Source organism: Leptodactylus fuscus, chromosome 6 (genome assembly GCF_031893055.1).
Source record: "Leptodactylus fuscus isolate aLepFus1 chromosome 6, aLepFus1.hap2, whole genome shotgun sequence".
Lineage (NCBI taxonomy): Eukaryota > Metazoa > Chordata > Amphibia > Anura > Leptodactylidae > Leptodactylus > Leptodactylus fuscus.
In genome coordinates, this window is record NC_134270.1 from 19,876,129 (window position 1) to 19,890,826 (window position 14,698).

Genomic DNA, 14,698 nt, shown 5'->3' on the forward strand with positions numbered 1-14,698 from the left:
AGCTGGTCAGATGTAGAGATGAGCGAACAGTGTTCTATCGAACTCATGTTCGATCGGATATTAGGCTGTTCGGCATGTTCGAATCGAATCGAACACCGCGTGGTAAAGTGCGCCATTACTCGATTCCCCTCCCACCTTCCCTGGCGCCTTTTTTGCTCCAATAACAGCGCAGGGTAGGTGGGACAGGAACTACGACACCGGTGACGTTGAAAAAAGTAGGCAAAACCCATTGGCTGCCGAAAACATGTGACCTCTAATTTAAAAGAACAGCGCCGCCCAGGTTCGCGTCATTCTGAGCTTGCAATTCACCGAGGACGGAGGTTTCCGTCCAGCTAGCTAGGGCTTAGATTCTGGGTAGGCAGGGACAGGCTAGGATAGGAAGGAGAAGACAACCAACAGCTCTTGTAAGAGCTAAATTCCAGGGAGAAGCTTGTCAGTGTAACGTGGCACTGACGGGCTCAATCGCCGCAACCCAGCTTTCCCAGGATCCTGAATGGAATACACTGTCAGTGTATTCCCGTATACCCGATATATACCCCGATACCCGTTCCAACGGTGTGCCCCCCCACCTTCACCCCAGAAATACCCTGCAAGTCCCCTAGCAATAGAATTGGGGCTATATACACCCACAATTTTTACTACTGGTATACAGTGCCATTGTCTGACTGGGAATTCAAAGAATATATTGGGAATACAAATACCCTCATTTCTTGCTACTGCCATATAGTGCCAGTGTCTGACTGGGAATTCAAAGAATATATTGGGGTTACGTGCACCCACAATTTTTACTACTGGTATACAGTGCCATTGTCTGACTGGGAATTCAAAGAGTATATTGGGAATACAAATACCCTCATTTCTTGCTACTGCCATATAGTGCCAGTTTCTGACTGGGAATTCAAAGAATATATTGGGGTTACGTGCACCCACAATTTTTACTACTGGTATACAGTGCCATTGTCTGACTGGGAATTCAAAGAATATATTGGGGTTATAAATACCCTCATTTCTTGCTACTGCCATATAGTGCCAGTTTCTGACTGGGAATTCAAAGAATATATTGGGGTTACGTGCACCCACAATTTTTACTACTGGTATACAGTGCCATTGTCTGACTGGGAATTCAAAGAGTATATTGGGAATACAAATACCCTCATTTCTTGCTACTGCCATATAGTGCCAGTTTCTGACTGGGAATTCAAAGAATATATTGGGGTTACGTGCACCCACAATTTTTACTACTGGTATACAGTGCCATTGTCTGACTGGGAATTCAAAGAATATATTGGGAATACAAATACCCTCATTTCTTGCTACTGCCATATAGTGCCAGTGTCTGACTGGGAATTCAAAGAATATATTGGGGTTACGTGCACCCACAATTTTTACTACTGGTATACAGTGCCATTGTCTGACTGGGAATTCAAAGAATATATTGGGAATACAAATACCCTCATTTCTTGCTACTGCCATATAGTGCCAATTTCTGACTGGTAATTCAAAGAATATATTGTGGTTACGTGCACCCACAATTTTTACTACTGGTATACAGTGCCATTGTCTGACTGGGAATTCAAAGAATATATTGGGAATACAAATACCCTCATTTCTTGCTACTGCCATATAGTGCCAGTTTCTGACTGGTAATTCAAAGAATATATTGGGGTTACGTGCACCCACAATTTTTACTACTGGTATACAGTGCCAATTTCTAACTAGGAATTCAAAATGCGCAAGGCTCCCGGAAAGGGACGTGGACGAGGCCGTGGGCGAGGTCGGGGGAATGGTTCTGGGGAGCAAGGTAGCAGTGAAGCCACAGGGCGTCCCGTGCCTACTCCTGTGGGGCAGCAAGCATTGCGCCACTCCACAGTGCCAGGGTTGCTTGCCACATTAACTAAACTGCAGGGTACAAACCTTAGTAGGCCCGAGAACCAGGAACAGGTCTTGCAATGGCTGTCAGAGAACGCTTACAGCACATTGTCCAGCAGCCAGTCAGACTCTGCCTCCTCTCCTCCTATTACCCAACAGTCTTGTCTTCCTTCCTCCCAAAATTCCGAAGCTTTACAGAACAATAACCCAAACTGTCCCTGCTCCCCAGAGCTGTTCTCCGCTCCTTTCATTGTCCCTCAACCTGCCTCTCCACGTCACGATTCCACGAACCTAACAGAGGAGCATCTGTGTCCAGATGCTCAAACACTAGAGTCTCCTCCATCTCCGTTCGATTTGGTGGTGGATGACCAGCAACCCACCCTCATCGACGATGATGTGACGCAGTTGCCGTCAGGGCATCCAGTTGACCGGCGCATTGTGCGGGAGGAGGAGATGAGACAGGAGTTGGAAGAGGAAGTGGTGGATGATGAGGACACTGACCCGACCTGGACAGGGGGGATGTCAAGCGGGGAAAGTAGTGTGGATGTTGAGGCAGGTGCAGCACCAAAAAGGGTAGCTAGAGGCAGAGGCAGAGGTCAGCAGCTTAGGCGAAGCCAGGCCACACCCGGAATCTCCCAAGATGTTCCAGTTCGTACCCAGCCCCGAAAAACTCCCACCTCGAGGGCACGTTTCTCGAAGGTGTGGAGTTTTTTCAAGGAATGCGCCGAGGACAGATATAGTGTTGTCTGCACAATTTGCCTCTCGAAATTGATTAGGGGCTCTGAGAAGAGCAACCTGTCCACCACTTCAATGCGCCGTCATTTGGAATCCAAGCACTGGAATCAGTGGCAGGCAGCAACGGCAGGACAAAGGCCGCCTGCCGTTCACGCCACTGCCACTGCCTCTGCCACTGCCTCTGCCTCTGCCACTGCCACTGCTGACTGTGCTGGCGATGCACTCCAGAGGACGAGCCAGGACACCACTTCATCTGCCTCCGCCACTTTGTTGACTTCTACCTCATCCTCCCCTGGTCCTGTCTTATCTCCTTCTCCTGCACCATCAAAGGCACCATCAGGCGTTTCTTTACAACAACCCACCATCTCTCAGACATTGGAGCGGCGGCAGAAATACACTGCTAACCACCCACACGTGCAAGCCTTGAACGCCAACATCGCTAAACTGCTGGCCCAGGAGATGTTGGCGTTCCGGCTTGTTGAAACTCCCGCCTTCCTGGACCTGATGGCAACTGCGGCACCTCGCTATGCCGTCCCTAGCCGTCACTACTTCTCCCGGTGTGCCGTCCCCGCCTTGCACCAGCACGTGTCACTCAACATCAGGCGGGCCCTTAGTTCCGCGCTTTGCACAAAGGTCCACTTGACCACCGACGCGTGGACAAGTGCATGCGGACAGGGACGCTACATTTCACTGACGGCACACTGGGTGAATGTAGTTGAGGCTGGGACTGCTTCCCAAACTGGCCCGGTGTACCTCGTCTCCCCGCCTAACATTCCTGGCAGGGACACGAGAAGAACACCCCCCTCCTCCTCCTCCTCTACCGCCTCCTCCTCCGCCACCGCCTCCTCCTCCGCCACCGCCTCCTCCTCCGCTGTTAGATTGACCCCAGCTACGAGTTGGAAACGTTGCAGCACTGGCGTTGGTAGACGTCAGCAGGCTGTGCTGAAGCTGATCAGCTTGGGGGAAGACAGCACACTGCCTCCGAGGTGAGGGATGCCCTCCTCGATGAGACGGCAATATGGTTTGAGCCGCTGCACCTGGGCCCAGGCATGGTCGTTTGTGATAACGGCCGGAACCTGGTAGCAGCTCTGGAGCTTGCCGGACTCCAACATGTTCCATGCCTGGCCCACGTCTTCAACCTAGTGGTGCAACGTTTCCTAAAGAGCTACCCCAATGTTCCAGAGCTACTGGTGAAAGTGCGGCGCATGTGCGCCCACTTTCGCAAGTCGACAGTAGCCGCTGCTAGCTTAAAATCTCTCCAGCAACGCCTGCATGTGCCACAACACCGGCTTTTGTGCGACGTCCCCACACGCTGGAACTCAACGTTTCAGATGTTGAATAGAGTGGTTGAGCAGCAGAGACCTTTGATGGAATACCAGCTACAAAACCCTAGGGTGCCACAAAGTCAGCTGCCTCAGTTTCACATCCATGAGTGGCCATGGATGAGAGACCTTTGTGACATCCTACGGGTCTTTGAGGAGTCCACAAGGAGGGTGAGCTCTGAGGATGCGATGGTGAGCCTTACAATCCCGCTCTTGTGTGTTCTGAGAGAATCCCTGATTGACATCAGGGATAACTCAGATCACACAGAGGAGTTAGGGATAGCATCCGATCCGTCACAGCTGGAGAGTAGGTCCACACATCTGTCCGCTTCACTGCGTTTAATGGAGGAGGAGGAGGAGGAGGAGGAGGAGGAAGAAGAGTTGTCCGATGATGTGATGGTGATACAGGAGGCTTCCGGGCAACTTCGAATCGTCCCATTGTTGCAGCGCGGATGGGTAGACATGGAGGATGAGGAGGAAATGGAGATTGAACTTTCCGGTGGGGCCAGAGGAGTCATGCCAACTAACACTGTGGCAGACATGGCTGAGTTCATGTTGGGGTGCTTTACAACCGACAAGCGTATTGTCAAAATCATGGAGGACAACCAGTACTGGATCTTTGCTATCCTTGACCCCCGGTATAAAAACAACATCTCGTCTTTTATTCCGGTAGAGGGGAGGGCCAATCGCATCAATGCTTGCCACAGGCAATTGGTGCAGAATATGATGGAGATGTTTCCAGCATGTGACGTTGGCGGCAGGGAGGGCAGTTCCTCCAGTAGGCAACCAAGTTCTCACCGGTCCACACAAACGAGGGGCACACTGTCTAAGGTCTGGGACACCTTGATGGCACCCCCTCGCCAAAGTGCCGCCACGGAGGGTCCTAGTGTCACCAGGCGTGAGAAGTATAGGCGCATGTTGCGGGAATACCTTTCCGACCACAGCCCTGTCCTCTCCGACCCCTCTGCGCCCTACACGTATTGGGTGTCGAAGTTGGACCTGTGGCTTGAACTTGCCCTATATGCCTTGGAGGTGCTGTCCTGTCCTGCCGCCAGCGTCCTATCTGAGAGGGTGTTCAGTGCAGCCGGTGGCATCATCACTGACAAGCGCACCCGTCTGTCAGCTGAGAGTGCCGACCGGCTCACTTTGATAAAAATGAACCACCACTGGGTAGAGCCGTCATTTTTGTGCCCACCTGTGTAAAGCACCCCAACATGAAACTCCATGTCTGTACTCAACCTCTCCAATTCCTCCGCATCCTCATACTCATCCACCATAAGCGTTGCACAATTCTGCTAATACTAGGCTCCCTCCAACATGATTTCCCCCAACTCTGCTGGTTAGAGGCTCCCTCCACCCTGATTTCCACCAACTCTGCTGGTTAGAGGCTCCCTCCACCCTGCTTTCCCACAACTCTGCTGGTTAGAGGCTCCTTCCACCATGAATTTGCCCAAACTGGGCTGTTTAGAGGCTCCCTCCACCATGAATTGGTCCAAACTGGGCTGTTTAGAGGCTCCCTCCACCATGAATTGGTCCAAACTGGGTTTTTTAGAGGCTCCCTCCACCATTAATTGGTCCAAACTGGGCTGGTTAGAGGCTCCCTCCACCATGAATTTGCCCAAACTGGGCTGTTTAGAGGCTCCCTCCACCATGAATTTGCCCAAACTGGGCTGGTTAGAGGCTCCCTCCACCATGAATTGGTCCAAACTGGGGTTTTTAGAGGCTCCCTCCACCATGAATTGGTCCAAACTTGGCTGTTTAGAGGCTCCCTCCACCATGAATTGGTCCAAACTGGGGTGGTTAGAGGCTCCCTCCACCATTAATTGGTCCAAACTGGGCTGGTTAGAGGCTCCCTCCACCATTAATTGGTCCAAACTGGGCTGGTTAGAGGCTCCCTCCACCATGAATTTGCCCAAACTGGGCTGGTTAGAGGCTCCCTCCACCATGAATTGGTCCAAACTGGGGTGGTTAGAGGCTCCCTCCACCATTAATTGGTCCAAACTGGGCTGGTTAGAGGCTCCCTCCACCATTAATTGGTCCAAACTGGGCTGGTTAGAGGCTCCCTCCACCATTAATTGGTCCAAACTGGGCTGGTTAGAGGCTCCCTCCACCATGAATTTGCCCAAACTGGGCTGTTTAGAGGCTCCCTCCACCATGAATTTGCCCAAACTGGGCTGGTTAGAGGCTCCCTCCACCATGAATTGGTCCAAACGGGTTTTTAGAGGCTCCCTTCACCATGAATTGGTCCAAACTTGGCTGTTTAGAGGCTCCCTCCACCATGAATTGGTCCAAACTTGGCTGTTTAGAGGCTCCCTCCACCATGAATTGGTCCAAACTGGGTTTTTTAGAGGCTCCCTCCACCATGAATTTGCCCAAACTGGGCTGTTTAGAGGCTCCCTCCACCATGAATTTGCCCAAACTGGGCTGGTTAGAGGCTCCCTCCACCATGAATTGGTCCAAACTGGGGTTTTTAGAGGCTCCCTCCACCATGAATTGGTCCAAACTTGGCTGTTTAGAGGCTCCCTCCACCATGAATTGGTCCAAACTGGGGTGGTTAGAGGCTCCCTCCACCATTAATTGGTCCAAACTGGGCTGGTTAGAGGCTCCCTCCACCATTAATTGGTCCAAACTGGGCTGGTTAGAGGCTCCCTCCACCATGAATTTGCCCAAACTGGGCTGTTTAGAGGCTCCCTCCACCATGAATTGGTCCAAACTGGGCTGTTTAGAGGCTCCCTCCACCATGAATTTGCCCAAACTGGGCTGTTTAGAGGCTCCCTCCACCATGAATTGGTCCAAACTGGGTTTTTTAGAGGCTCCCTCCACCATTAATTGGTCCAAACTGGGCTGGTTAGAGGCTCCCTCCACCATGAATTTGCCCAAACTGGGCTGTTTAGAGGCTCCCTCCACCATGAATTTGCCCAAACTGGGCTGGTTAGAGGCTCCCTCCACCATGAATTGGTCCAAACTGGGGTTTTTAGAGGCTCCCTCCACCATGAATTGGTCCAAACTTGGCTGTTTAGAGGCTCCCTCCACCATGAATTGGTCCAAACTGGGGTGGTTAGAGGCTCCCTCCACCATTAATTGGTCCAAACTGGGCTGGTTAGAGGCTCCCTCCACCATTAATTGGTCCAAACTGGGCTGGTTAGAGGCTCCCTCCACCATGAATTTGCCCAAACTGGGCTGGTTAGAGGCTCCCTCCACCATGAATTGGTCCAAACTGGGGTGGTTAGAGGCTCCCTCCACCATTAATTGGTCCAAACTGGGCTGGTTAGAGGCTCCCTCCACCATTAATTGGTCCAAACTGGGCTGGTTAGAGGCTCCCTCCACCATTAATTGGTCCAAACTGGGCTGGTTAGAGGCTCCCTCCACCATGAATTTGCCCAAACTGGGCTGTTTAGAGGCTCCCTCCACCATGAATTTGCCCAAACTGGGCTGGTTAGAGGCTCCCTCCACCATGAATTGGTCCAAACGGGTTTTTAGAGGCTCCCTTCACCATGAATTGGTCCAAACTTGGCTGTTTAGAGGCTCCCTCCACCATGAATTGGTCCAAACTTGGCTGTTTAGAGGCTCCCTCCACCATGAATTGGTCCAAACTGGGTTTTTTAGAGGCTCCCTCCACCATGAATTTGCCCAAACTGGGCTGTTTAGAGGCTCCCTCCACCATGAATTTGCCCAAACTGGGCTGTTTAGAGGCTCCCTCCACCATGAATTTGCCCAAACTGGGCTGTTTAGAGGCTCCCTCCACCATGAATTGGTCCAAACTGGGTTTTTTAGAGGCTCCCTCCACCATGAATTGGTCCAAACTGGGCTGGTTAGAGGCTCCCTCCACCATGAATTGGTCCAAACTGGGGTGGTTAGAGGCTCCCTCCACCATTAATTGGTCCAAACTGGGCTGGTTAGAGGCTCCCTCCACCATTAATTGGTCCAAACTGGGCTGGTTAGAGGCTCCCTCCACCATTAATTGGTCCAAACTGGGCTGGTTAGAGGCTCCCTCCACCATGAATTTGCCCAAACTGGGCTGGTTAGAGGCTCCCTCCACCATGAATTTGCCCAAACTGGGCTGGTTAGAGGCTCCCTCCACCATGAATTGGTCCAAACTGGGGTTTTTAGAGGCTCCCTCCACCATGAATTGGTCCAAACTTGGCTGTTTAGAGGCTCCCTCCACCATTAATTGGTCCAAACTGGGCTGGTTAGAGGCTCCCTCCACCATGAATTGGTCCAAACTGGGTTTTTTAGAGGCTCCCTCCACCATGAATTTGCCCAAACTGGGCTGTTTAGAGGCTCCCTCCACCATGAATTGGTCCAAACTGGGGTGGTTAGAGGCTCCCTCCACCATTAATTGGTCCAAACTGGGCTGGTTAGAGGCTCCCTCCACCATTAATTGGTCCAAACTGGGCTGGTTAGAGGCTCCCTCCACCATGAATTTGCCCAAACTGGGCTGGTTAGAGGCTCCCTCCACCATGAATTGGTCCAAACTGGGTTTTTTAGAGGCTCCCTCCACCATGAATTTGCCCAAACTGGGCTGGTTAGAGGCTCCCTCCACCATGAATTGGTCCAAACTGGGTTTTTTAGAGGCTCCCTCCACCATGAATTTGCCCAAACTGGGCTGTTTAGAGGCTCCCTCCACCATGAATTGGTCCAAACTGGGGTGGTTAGAGGCTCCCTCCACCATTAATTGGTCCAAACTGGGCTGGTTAGAGGCTCCCTCCACCATTAATTGGTCCAAACTGGGCTGGTTAGAGGCTCCCTCCACCATGAATTTGCCCAAACTGGGCTGGTTAGAGGCTCCCTCCACCATGAATTTGCCCAAACTGGGCTGGTTAGAGGCTCCCTCCACCATGAATTGGTCCAAACTGGGGTTTTTAGAGGCTCCCTCCACCATGAATTGGTCCAAACTTGGCTGTTTAGAGGCTCCCTCCACCATTAATTGGTCCAAACTGGGCTGGTTAGAGGCTCCCTCCACCATGAATTGGTCCAAACTGGGTTTTTTAGAGGCTCCCTCCACCATGAATTTGCCCAAACTGGGCTGTTTAGAGGCTCCCTCCACCATGAATTGGTCCAAACTGGGGTGGTTAGAGGCTCCCTCCACCATTAATTGGTCCAAACTGGGCTGGTTAGAGGCTCCCTCCACCATTAATTGGTCCAAACTGGGCTGGTTAGAGGCTCCCTCCACCATGAATTTGCCCAAACTGGGCTGGTTAGAGGCTCCCTCCACCATGAATTGGTCCAAACTGGGTTTTTTAGAGGCTCCCTCCACCATGAATTTGCCCAAACTGGGCTGGTTAGAGGCTCCCTCCACCATGAATTGGTCCAAACTGGGGTTTTTAGAGGCTCCCTCCACCATGAATTTGCCCAAACTCTGCTGGTTAGAGGCTCAATCCACCCTGATTTTCAAAACAAATGTTGGTGCCAACCTCAACTTACTACAAGGGCCAAATTCACTGCTGGTGACAAGCTCTCCTCACTGCAAGTGCCAAATACACATGTTTCAAGGTGTTTTCCTACTGTCAGAGAGGTGGTATTGAGTGTGTAAAGTGTGTAGTTGTTAGGCTGTGATGTTGGGGTAATAGAGGGTCTTTGGTGTGTTAGATGCCCCCAGACATGCTTCCCCTGCTGTCCCAGTGTCATTCCAGAGGTGTTGGCATCATTTCCTGGGGTGTCATAGTGGACTTGGTGACCCTCCAGACACGGATTTGGGTTTCCCCCTTAACGAGTATCTGTTCCCCATAGACTATAATGGGGTTCGAAACCCGTTCGAACACACGAACATTGAGCGGCTGTTCGAATCGAATTTCGAACCTCGAACATTTTAGTGTTCGCTCATCTCTAGTCAGATGCTATTGTCATGACAGTGTGGCTATAGGAGGTTGTAGGGTTAAAGATTTGGGCTTTCAGGTTGAGTACTAGAGTATGGGGATATGCAGACATCTTGAAGATGGTTGTGAGAATAGATAAGAAGAAGGTCTTTTGAGGATCGGAGATTATGTGTTGGAAGATACTGTATCAGAAGGTAATAGCAGAGATGTATAAAGGGGACAGGGTGTGATTGGCCTTGGATGTAATAGATCAGATTTGAAACTGGATATGTTGGGCAATAGGTACCTGGCAAAGGATTGGCAGAGGGGAGAGACAGAGGAGAAATGAGGGGAGGGTTGATTAATCATAAATCTGAGATAAGGTGGATTGGAGGGATGCATGGAAGTTTTATGGAAGATGGCAGTGAAGGATATTATGGTATCATGGCAGGACAAGATAAGGACATGGACTTGCTTATTTGGAGGGGTTGAGGAATAAGCAGATTCAAGGAATGTTTTGTGTTGGAAGCATCAGGAGGTGGTGTGAAAGGCAACGTGTAGTCAAAGGTTACCCCAAGGAAGCAAGTTTGTGATACTGGGGTAAGCGGGGAGCCATTATAGAGGACCTTTCAATATTTTCAACAATTCAAGTTCTTAGAGTTTGATAATAGTCGCCACTCCACTGATTACGATGCAGTTGGAATCTTCTCTCTAGCCCCCACTATTCCTGAGTGACAAGCACAGTTAGTTTTGGTGCCTGATGTGCAATGTAACATCAGACAGGTTGTGTCAGGCAGGGGGCGTGATTCAGAGCTCCAATCAGAGGCAGCCAGTGTCAGAGCTCAGAGTCACGCCCCCTTGTCTGCTCCTGCCTGACACTGCCCTCCTGACAGTACAGAGCCTATATATCATATCAAATTCCAAAACTAACAGCACTGATTGCTCAGGAATGGTGGGGGCTAGAAAAGAGCCTATTAAATGATGCAAAGAGCTGGAGGTTGTGAAAGGTTCTCTTTAAGGATGATGATATGTCAGGCATATCTTGTAAACATAAACCAAGACGGAACTGTAGAGTATACGGGTACAATAGATAAGTGAACAGTGAGTGCAGAAATGTTTTACCTTCCATGAATTCGCAGGAGTATGGAGGAACTAGTCTTCCCTTCCAACCATAAAGTCTTTGATTTATCACAGGGAATGGAAAGTGCGTGAAAACGGCTCGTGTAGGAAGACGGCATTAGGGGAGAATTATAGAAAGGTCAGAGCACAGGGAAGAAGCGTTTGACTCTTTAAGTTCTGCCATTAGTTTTCCATTTCACGCGGTGATCCTTTGTCATTTGGGCACTAACAGGTTCCTTTTAGAAAAGTGAAGCCATCAATTTGAGAGCTTCCTAGATGCAATAAGTGTGGCCATCAGTGGATCCATTATGGGTTGTTTCTGTTTTGTCTACCTTCTCTGGAAACCTGTAGAGCGTATTTCTGTCTCACCGTTTCAATGTGGAGGTTGAGTATTGCTGTTTTATCCCTAGGGCATACATCTAGTTGATATATTCCTGTTGTATTTAATGTAGAGCATCTGATGGTTCTCAACTCAATTGCGGTATTTGATCCCAGCCTGTGAGGATGCACAGATCATGGAACCTATTGGGAGAGTCATCATTGCCACCTTTGAGTTGTGATGTTCAACATAAGACTCCATCCTTATTGCAGATGGGTGACCAATATGACAGCTGTGACAGATCTTGCTGAGGCTGTCTTCTGGGTGGTTCGGTGTTATGTTTTGTGCTTTTGTGAGATTGGTAGGCATGAGTGAACCAATTTGATTCAAAATGTTTGGAAATTTTGGTTTTGCCTGAAAATAAAACTTTTGAGGTTCATCACCCATGAAAACTATTATACTCTGGGATCTGCTCAGATCGCCGGATTACGGTTTAATAAGTGGAGGCCCAGAAGTGGTGAGGGAAAAATAACAAACCTTTCCCTACCTTCCCTAGGTGTCTGTTGGTCTCTCAATGTCCTCTTCAGACTTCATGACAAAACTTCTGACCTCTGGATGACATCACTTCCAACCTCTGGAAGACGTCATTGCCGGCCTCTGGAAAACATCAGTTCCAGCCTCTGGAAGACATCATTTCCGGCCTCTGGAGGACATCCCTTCTGGCCTCTAGAAGACATCACTCGGGTTCTCTGGATGACAACACTTCTGGCCTCTGGATGACATCACTTCCGGCCTTTGGAAAACATCACTTCTGGTCTCTGGAAGACATCACTTCTGGCCTCTAGAAGACATCACTTCTGGCCTTTGGAAAACATCACTTCTAGCCTCTAGAAGACATCACTTCCGGTCCCTGGAAAACATCACTTCCAGCCTTTGTATTACATCACTTCTAGCCTCTAGAGAACATAACTTCCGGCCTCTGGATGACATTACTTCCAGCCCCTGGAAGACATCACTTCTGGCCTCTGGATGACATCACTACTGGCCTCTGGAAGACATCACTTCTGGACTCTAGAAGACATCACTTCCTGCACCTGGAAAACATCACCTACGGCCTCTGGATGACATCACTTCTGGCCTCTGGATGACATCACTTCCGGCCCCTGGAAAACATCACTTCCGGCCTCTAGATGACATCACTTCTGGCCTCTGGATGACATCACTACTGGCCTCTGGAATACATCACTTCCAGGCATCTGGATGGCATCACTTCCGGCCTCTGGATGACATTGGGCCTAGGCATGACCTAGTGGTGTATGTTGTCAGCCAGAGGTTGGAAAAAGCCTGAAGAGGACGCCAAAAGACCACTGGACCAATTTTGTCCGGAGACCAATCAGAGGGCCAAAGCTGACAAATATTCATGAAAACGAAACTCATGAGTTTCGCCCATCTCTAGGGATTGGGAATGTATCACTTAATAAATAGATTTGCCATTCCGAAGGCTAAGAAAGCTGCAATGCTACGGAAGATGTCATGGTGGCCATATTGGTCGACCCTCTGCTTTTCCAGCACAGATATAATGAGAAAATAGCTAAATTGCATTTTTACTACACAAGGGGCAGAACCTTCCAAAAAATCCTCAGTTACTATAGCGATGATGACACACAAAGACTTCCGGAGAAAACTGTCAGAGATGTTTGGTAGTAAGAAGCTTCCTTGCATTTTTGAAGATTTCCTCTGGTTAAACAGAGGGATTTCCAGACTCGCTGAGTCCTTAATTGCCATGTGAAGACGATCGCGGCCAATTTCACTACAGATGGTACTTTCAGTTCTATAAATTGCTTTTCAGTATTTTTGATGGGGTGCCAGTCCTGTTAAGTCATTGCTGATTTTGGCAGCTTGTAACTTTTAGATAATACGTTCGGCTGGCAACACAACTTATAGTGTAGCGATCAGCGGAAATGTGTTTCAGGTCTCTGGGAAACAACTGTTCAACACAGAAGAACAAAGAGGACACGTGGTCAACACATCTTAGCATTGGCCACTGTTCCTTATCTGCTTGTAACCGAGTGTGCTGAGGGTTACTCATCAGATATTATTCCGCTTTGGTTCAATTTGTATGTTGGCTTCTGTTTCGGTCATAGACGCTTCCACATGACAGCCCACATGTGCCCTGAGTCCTCAGAAGGCTAACTCATCCTCTCAAAAAAAAAAACTTTTGCAGTCATCTGAGAATGATGGATGGACCCAATAATTATAAAATTTGACATAATTGCCAATAAAACTGAGAAATATTTTACGGATTCCAAACCACATGCACGGGCGAACTTTATTTCTACCAAACACTGATACTGTCCAAAAACAAGACTGTGTACTTGGATAAGACATCAAGAATGAAACATCTACTTGAAGCCCACATTCACCTTGGAATTTAAGAATACTAGCAATTGCGTCTCTAAGATCATCACTGATGTCTTTCCTCCTTCACATTGGATTAACATGCACCTGAATGCGCAGGACCAGCAAAGCTTCAACTTATATAGAGATGGTCACACTTGCTAGTGATCTATTAGCTATGTAATTGATGAACAGCAACAATTACTTCTCTAAGATCATCACTGATGTCTTTCCTCCTTCGCATTGTGTTAACATGCACCTGAATGCGCAGGACCAGCAAAGCTTCAGCTTCAATAGAGGTTCTCACACTTACTAGTGACCTATAAGCTATGTAATCGATGAGCAGTAACAATTTCTTCTCTAAGATCATCACCGATGTCCTTCCTCCTAAGCATTGTGTTAACATTTGCCTAAGTGCTCAGGACCAGAAAAGCTTTGGCTTCAATAGAGGTTCTCACACTTACTAGTGACCGATAAGCTATGTAATTGATGAACAGCAACAATTGCTTCTCTAAGATCATCACTGATGTCCTTCGTCCTAAGCATTGGGGTAACATTCGCCTGAATGCTCAGGATCAGCAAAGCTTCAGCTTTTATAGAGATGGTCACACTTGCTAATGATCAATTAATCTTAGGCATTTGATTATTAGCGCCCGACGGCTCCTTAGCACCGTATTTCCTATGTAAGCAGGAGTGGGGGTGTGATTAATTTTTCACACAATGCTTCTGGATTTTTGCCTACTTTAGTTAAATAAGTAATGTCATGATGGGATCTGTTGTGTGGTGTTGTTCATCTGAGTTTGGATTTACCTAATTTTGTTCCGCTTCGAAAGATACTCGCAGTTGCCTATTTTTACCGCAGCGACCTCTTCAGGCCAAATGTTGTATTACATACCTCTTCTTCAAATGAAAGCTTGACCCTACTTCCTAAGCTTAACCGTAATACATAACCAGGCTTGGTGGTCCAGAGTGGGTGCAGCGCTCTGGATCATAGATGGGGTCAAATGTGGGGTCAATAAGCCATTGACGCCATGTTTGGGATTTTTCACTGCACACCTGAGCTTCTATTCTTAGCATGCCTTTGTTTACTACCCCCTCCAGAAAAAAATAAAAATTATTCACGGACTGGCCGACGAATCTCA